Raw genomic sequence first — 8,094 nt, 5'->3', positions numbered from 1 at the left:
TTGTTACCAAACATTTATTTCTAATGTACTGATATTTGTGTGTTTAAAATAACATACTAAGTACATTATAGATATATAATAGAAAATCCAACACTATGATCATCTACACACTTGAACACTCTTAGATTATAATTTTTGATATAATTGCTCGCACTTAAGATTTGAACTATGAATTTGGTCACAATGGATGCGCGACTCAAGAAATGTAAGGCACAACTTGACCAACATGGAAGTCATAAAATTTGAAATTGTATTTTAAGAATTTTAGGACAATGCATGTATGTATAGTGTGCTTTACATGTAGATAAAATTACACTAGGTGTCACACACATTGGTGCCAATTATAGTGCATGATAGGATGAAATTGGGTGTTGATCCTAAATGGTGTGAATTGTAGCATACGTTTACTAGTTGTATGCTAGTTGGATTGCAAGAACATGTGGTGTTGAAGCCACCTCACATTGGATTCTCACAATATTGAATTGATTAATAATTGTGTGAATTTATATGCACTTGAATATAGGGTCATATTTTACGAGTTTTCAATACTTCATAAAAGGTGCATGAGAATTATCCATAGAACAATGGTGCATAGAATCATGCTAGTGCTTTATAGCATGTGTTGAGTGGATATGAGGATGCAAGTGTGATGTTGAATAGAAAATAGGTTATCTAATATATGAGATCAAGGGTATGCACAATGTTTCACTTAGTTCACAAGGCCTAGACTTACAATTTAAGATCTTAGAAAAAAGGGTTTGTGGAGTTAAACTTGAAGGGGTTTTTAGTTTGCATGCGCTTCCCTTGTTTGCATGCTTGAGTACCTAGTTGGCACACCCATGTGAGGATTGAAGGGAGTTCTAATTCACACGTGCTACCCTTATTTGCATGAGTGGATATCTAGTTGGCACACTAATGTAAAGTTGTTGCAACTAAAGATAATTTTGCATGACATGTTTGTTTGAGTCTTATATAATTAGTTGTTAGCTTGGAGGAGCTTTGTTTGATGTCAAATTTGACTCCTCATGGAGGATGCATCGATTATGACTTGTTTCTTAAGTTAAACTATTAATTTGTCTTTTTAATTTGGAATTACTCACCACATTGAGGGAGGATCTCCTATTTTTTGTCCTACTTTCTTTATTGATATTTCTTGGAAACTCGTTAAAAATTCTCTTATTTTTGGTGCCTTATTGAAGATTTTGATATAAAGCTTGACGAATGAAGCTTGTGAAAGTTGGCTTCTATATTATTTTATTTAGGTTGAAGGTGGAAAAGGGCATTTGAGATACGTTTTGTAGATTTGAAGCTCAAGGGAGAAGTTGATAGTCATTGGTTGGAGCTTGTATAACTATATAGTTACCTTGTTTCCATGTAAAAATTAATTTATATTGTAGAATTGGTCTTGTGTGGGTTTAGATAAGAGACATCATTTTTGTAAGAAGAGACATTGCCCATATATCTCCAAGTTCATATTATGTAACATCATCCTTTCATGGTAAAAAAAATAGAATGTTTGGTGTTCATAATTTGTTTATAAAATTAGAAAATTTAATATTAAAGAGATTCAAATTTATTTATGATCTAATAAGTAAATATGAGTGTTCATGGTTTACAAAAGTTAGCAAATAAGAGCATTTAATTAATTTGGAAAATTATTAGCAAAATAAAGTTTATGTGGTCTTGTTTAATGACTAGGTTAATAGTTTTAGTGTACAATGAACTCTTTAGAAAAAAGTCTTCAAATTCAAGTTCCTTAGTGTCTGAGGGACCTTGTTGGATTAATATTTGTTGTCATGTGGTCTTGCCACAAAGAGAACGTTGCCCTTCATTAGGTTCCTTATTTTTTATTGCATTAGTTTCCCTCCTCTACTAGCCATTATGAGTCAATTAAAGTACATGTTATTTCAAATTCAATTCTAGGTTAGTGCATTTAAAGACTAATCCTAACTCATTTAAATTTTCTAAGAACTATTGAGAATCTATTGAGCACATCTAGAGTTTAATTATTAAAGGACGTGAAAAGTATTACATCGACATTGTATCAATATCCTAGGAACATATTACATGTTTCTATCTCTATTCTTGATTCATTATTATTGAATTGGTCCACTAAAAAGTCACATCTAGAATTTAATTATAAAAAAACATGAAAAGTATTACAATATCCTAAAAACATATTACATGTTTATATGTAAGCTTGATTCATTACCATTGAATTGGTTCATTTAAAAGTCTTATAAAAAACCACTTTTAACAATATAATAACCTAAAATTTTAACACCTCAACAAATCAATATTGATCATTTAAGACAACACATTCCACTAAAAAGCGACTTTTAACAATATAATAACCTAACATTTTAACACCTCAACAAATCAATATTGATCATTTAAGACAACACAATGCATTATGTGCGAGTGTAACTATATTCGGTCCTGAAGCTAATGAAGTTGCTTTTGTTCAAGTGTACGAAACCTTCAACCCCTCAAGATTGAATCCAATTCGAATTTGATTCACCTTAATACTATTTCCAAAGCAATGCACTTTAAATCAGCATTCTTTCTCAATTCAGGTGCATAAGCTAATAATTTTGATTAGGGAAAGTAGAAATCCGGAGGGAAAGGGCCTTTGCATTCCTTCTGACCGGAAGCTATTACTGTGTATTTAAGGTAACATTCGAGACCAAGTTTTCTTTAATTTGCAAATATTTTATTTTATTACTAGTGACAATCGTTACCATGAGTCTTTAAGACAATATTTTGTTTTACGGGGAAATTATTAATTTTGTTTTGATTTACAAAGGAATTTTTCGAAATTCTAAATTGAAACGAGACCCAGAAATCTCTGAAGCTCCATCGAGGAATCTCGTGCACAATGGCAATCCTAACCATTTAAGCAGTTATTAAACCGCAGCATTGTGCTGATGCCTTTATTTGCTGCAGAGTCCGTAAACAAAGCATATACTATATATATAGCGTCATTGATGGCAAATAAATAAAGGGAAGAAGTAAATTATATTAATGGGTGCAGATTGGATTAATGGGACTTAAAAGTATTGTTAAATGCAATCTCAAATCAGGAGTTCTAAAATAATTCCAACAATCAGCTATTACATTTTTTCTTTAATCTAATTTACTGGAAATGCTTCTTAAATAGTATATTAAAAGTAACAAAGAAAACAAAAAAAGTTTTAATAAGTACACTTTTTAGGAGGTTTGCAATTAGAAGTACATGTAAAGTTATGTAATGCAAAACAATTGTGTGGACATATCCCATGTTTAAGCAAAGCCATTTAAAGAGCCAAGGAAAGGGCAATGGAAGCCGAGGCTTTAATTTTCATCAAATTCAAAAGCAAAAAGAGGGATCAACATCTTTATCATCACAGCAGAAGTTAACATGGTTTGATGATGACATAGGAGAATGACCTAGGCTAAAAATGAATGAATGAATACATTTTCTTAACAATGTTCATGACACCAAATACTCTAAGGGACCAAGAGTAGCAATAGAGGAACAATATGCAAACCAAACCTAGGAAAATAAGTGTCCCATGAAAGCCTTAAGCAATTTTTAGGCCCTTTTTTGATGTTGGATCGTCTACTATGGATTTTGATGAAAAAACTTGCTGTTTTATCCAAACTCGTCTCTTCTAACAAGGCATTTAGATTGTCTATGCTCAAGTTGTCCTTGTTCTTGATGTGATGTGCCAAGCATTCCGCAATGTAGTTCCATTCCCTCTACACTACTCTCTTGTTGCAAAATAAGCAAGTTCTTATTTCTCACTCTTTCTTAAGTATTGTCATTTGGTGGTCTTGTATCTAATATGGTGCCTGCTAGTCTTTAATTAGGCCATTAACATTTTTGCTTTGCATTTAATCCTTGCTTCCTTAGTAGGAAGCATTATACTTTGTCTTGAGTCTTTGTTCATTTTCATGACCAACAATCCTTTCAACCTAAGTTGCTGGTCCAGGTTTGGGTTCAAATTTGGGTTTGAGAACATGGTTTGCCAGTTTAGCAAAATTTGAAAATGGGTTTTGGGTTTGTTAGTACAAAACAATGTAAAAATTATATATATGCAGCCTAGAAGCATAAATTAAGATTAGAACATGTAATGTTCCCTATTGGGACTTTACTCAATTTGCCCTAGAATCCCTAGTTGAAGCCTGGATAGGTGCCTTGATTTAGGTCCACAATATCTGATAGTTATGTAACTGCTGTGTGATGTATATATATGTGTTAATTTATGAGTTTATAACTTTGTATTGGCAGTGCTGGTTGATCTTCTTTTCTTCGATGCTACTGATTTGTTGTTGTTCTTGGGATGAATCCTTGTGCTGATTTATACGAACTGACACCTTCTTATGAACATCGATTTGCTTCTATTGATTGCTGTACCTATATCTGTGTCTCTTCTTTCTCTTTTTTATGCCTCCCTTGATCGTTTGGTATAGTGCTTTTATACTTCTCCATTGTGGATGTAGGGTTGTGACTTTCCTCATGGTGGTGACCTTTGGGAGGGAATGTTTTCTCTTGACAGTCGCATGACTAAACTGCTGCTTCATATTGCGCCTTGTTAATTATTCTTAACTAATTCTTTACTCATGTCTTAAAGGAGATCATACGTGATTTCTTCACCACAGATCTTATGATATTGGTTTTGCAGTGTTCTTGACCATAGAAGGTAAGAGATGTGTTTGTGAAGTCTGGTCTACAATATTCCCCTTGATGAGAGCAAATTATGTTCCATTTTATGCCATAGTCTAGCCTATTTCATGCACCTTCCCATTCCAACATTTCATTTCCATTCTATATCATACCATTTTGTCACCTTTATGTTGCATATGGTGACATATATATAAGAGGTATTCAATACATTTTTGAGATAAAATTAAGGAAATTAATTATTGGTTGTCTTTATTAATAAGCATTGTTATTTTACGCCTTGGAAAATATAGCTTGAAGCATACAACTCTTCCTGTCACCTCCTTTACAGGAACTTTCCTGTCACGCATTATTGCCACGTGGACTCTTGCCACATCAGTTCGGTGCCACGACCACATCTACCAAGGCATCTTTAAGAGGCATCAAATCTGTTTTGCATGGCTGCATACATCGAGATTTGATTGGATATCAAATATTGATCTTCACCTCAATATTCAACATCATTAGAACACGATTCTTCCAGTTGTGTATGCCACTTCAACACATGGTCCTCTTTGCCAATCATCTTATTATTGCCACGTTTGAAATACTAGGTCCAAATAAGGAGAATCCGTTATTCACTTGTTGGCTGTTTGAAGGAAACCGAAATCCACATGTTTCCTATTTTTGTTTTCTGCTGTAACAGAACCTTTTTTCACTTGTGGCCAGCAGCCAAGGTTTTATGGGAGTCTTTATTTTGTTGGCCATATGCCAAAATAGACTATGCTATTTTATGCCACCTTACGTAATGATTGTTAAAGATGTGAGCTATATATTAGCAGCTCTAGAGCAGATTTCATATATGCAGATTTTGGTATTGAAACTCTGTAAAATTTTATGATAAATAAAAGAGCATTTGCATGATCTGCGCAGCGTAGAAAAGCTCTTTGTCTCATCACCGGATGCACTAAGGAGGCAGGGCCCGCTTCTTGGGACGTCTGGTGACTTTTGTTAATTTAGCAGTGTGTTTATTTCTGTTCTTTCTTGTTATTTGCAAGCATGATTTGTGGTTCATTTAAATCTTGTAATAATTATAAGTTGCTGTTGTTCCTGATGCCAGGAAGTGACAGTTCATGTCGCCAGTTTTACTTTGATGTGCAATAGGTTCATTTTCTAGCTGCATTTCATCTCCACCAGCTTGCTATCTACAGCCCTTGTGCAGGCAACCACGACAACTTTCTCAAGACTACGATCCCCAGGTTGACATTTAGACCAAGCTGAATATAGTTTATTTGATATTTCTTACCCTAGTGTTGGCCTATCACCCCTCATAGGAGATAATAGGAAGAAATTGTGAAGTCTTATTGTAGTAAGACAATTTCTTCAATGGGTCTGTTGATCAAGACACGCGTGTTGCTGATTTGATGTATCAATTTGGGAGCATGATAGGCCGCCCTTCCTAAGATTGCTTGTCCTCAAGCAATGAGGGTTCCCAAACCAATCCTTGGAGGCTTGTATTCCTTATTTAATTTGGTTGTCCTAATGTTTGCTTAATATCTTGGATATCTCTTTGCATCAAAGTGAGGGTGATCTTTAACATATATTAAGATGAGGATTAGAAGCATGAAACACATCTATGACCTCAAATGCAATTTATATCTTTCTAGTCATTCACATCTCTAGAACATATCAATATGAACCAAACATGGAGCATACACATAAAAACACAAAGTATACACATGAATATACGTAGAGACAAAGCATACACAAATACTCAAAGTATATAGATGAATATATGCAGTCACAGAGTATACAAACAAATACACATGTTAGATCCCTTCAGTGGGTCTAACCCTATCTTTCCATTTGAGCCAGAAAGTGGGCCTAATCCCAATCCTTGTGTGCTTAATCCATTTTGAGTCAAAAAGTGGGCCTAACCCCAATCCTTTTGCTCCTAATCCATTTTGACCTAGAAAGTGTGCTTAACCCCAATCCTTTTGCTCCTAATCCATTTTGAATCAGAATGTGGGCCTAACCCCAATCCTTCTGCTCCAAATCCATTTTGAGTAAAAAATTGGGCCTAATCCCAATCCTTTTGCTCCTAATCCATTCTGAGCAAGAAAGTGGGCCTAACCCCAATATTTTTACTCTTGTATGCTCATTGATGTGTCGTAAAATTTCTCCAATGCGCTTCAAACATTTGCTTAATATGCCCCATAGATCTTGAGGATGTAAGGTCGCCATAATTACTAGATTGGCTCCTCCACAAAGCTCCATTTGTTTATTGTTCTTTCTTCTCCTGCTTGGATGCTTTTAAGATCTTCCTCATTGTGCCTTGTCTTCTTACTTGGATTTCGTTTTGTTTCATCGTCAAACATTGCCTCTATATTACATAATTGGCTTTTACATGTGTCTCGACTTCCATTCTTTCTTGCATTTGAAGTACAAACTTTTTTCTTTTGGGTATTCTTGGCGTCTTTTAAATTTTTCTCTATTACAATTGTGTCCATGTTCCCATTTTTCCTTATAGTGGAAACTCAATTCTTTGTTCATGAGCTCCTTTCTTTCATTGTAAGATAGACGGGGAGAGGGTTGATTTTTTGTATGATATTTGTTCCTTGATTTGGCATTAAGCCTAGGAGCTTTTAAGATTACTTCATGAAGGGTAGTTGGGTCGAATACACTTATCAACCTATGGAGTGAGTTCGAAAGGCCCTCTATGTATAAGTTAGCCATCCTTTAGATATTCTGGGGACCAAGACTTGCTAACCTTTGAAATTCCGTGATGTAGTCTTTGAGAGTTTACCTATTTAGGTTAGTTCCTTGAAATGTTTTTGGGGGTGAGTTTGGTCAAATCTTTCAATAAGCCTTCTCTTGAAAGCCTCACAGGTTTTTATGTTTTCATGATCTCGGGTAACTAAGCCATAGTGCCACCACTCATGTCCCATTCCTTCTAGGTGTAATATGGCAAATGCAATTACATCCTTTTCTGCCATAAGACAAAGGGTGATGTATGTCTCTAGTTTTTGAATCCATGAATGGGCTGTTATTTTTCCAATCCCATCAAAATTGGGAATGTTCATTTTCCCTACTTTGTGTTGTATATCTAGGTTAGCCTGTGTTTTTCCTTTCCTATGGTTCCTCCTTGCATTGGCTTCACAATACTCAAAAAATGGGATACTCCTTTTTGTTTCAAGATCTAGTCTTGCATATTCCATGGTGAGTTCCCTCATGTTGGGTGCATTGGCCTCTTCATTTTCCCTTGATGGTTCTTCTCTAAATAAAAAGGGTGGCCTATTTGATCTTGGTGTTGATTCTTGGGTGGTCCTATTATCACTTTCTGATTGACTAGGGGAGTGTTCTCTCTTTCATCTCTTGAGTTTGCCCTAAGGTCATTTATGGTTGCTGTTATGTTTTGTAGGGCTTGAGTAGTTTGTTCCACAAAGGCT

General features: G+C 34.9%; 1 protein-coding gene across 7 annotated transcripts in view; it reads left to right on the top strand.

Moving 5' to 3' along the window:
* Positions 1-2,353: 2,353 nt before the first annotated feature.
* LOC131036657 (uncharacterized) overlaps positions 2,354-8,094 on the top strand; it is a 194,891-nt gene continuing 189,150 nt past the window's right edge. For 5 of the 7 annotated variants that reach the window (XM_057968598.1, XM_057968600.1, XM_057968595.1 and 2 more), the window contains exon 1: positions 2,387-2,673. The gene's annotated coding sequence lies outside the window, so the exon portion shown is untranslated. Of the gene's footprint in view, positions 2,674-5,578; positions 5,647-5,765; positions 5,905-8,094 lie in introns of all 7 variants that reach the window. The other 2 variants (XM_057968597.2, XM_057968596.1) reach the window with 2 other exon arrangements.

Source organism: Cryptomeria japonica, chromosome 1 (assembly GCF_030272615.1).
Source record: "Cryptomeria japonica chromosome 1, Sugi_1.0, whole genome shotgun sequence".
In the NCBI taxonomy this organism is placed as follows: domain Eukaryota; kingdom Viridiplantae; phylum Streptophyta; class Pinopsida; order Cupressales; family Cupressaceae; genus Cryptomeria; species Cryptomeria japonica.
Note: the sequence above shows the minus strand (reverse complement) of the source record. Positions and strands in the feature narration are given on the sequence as shown.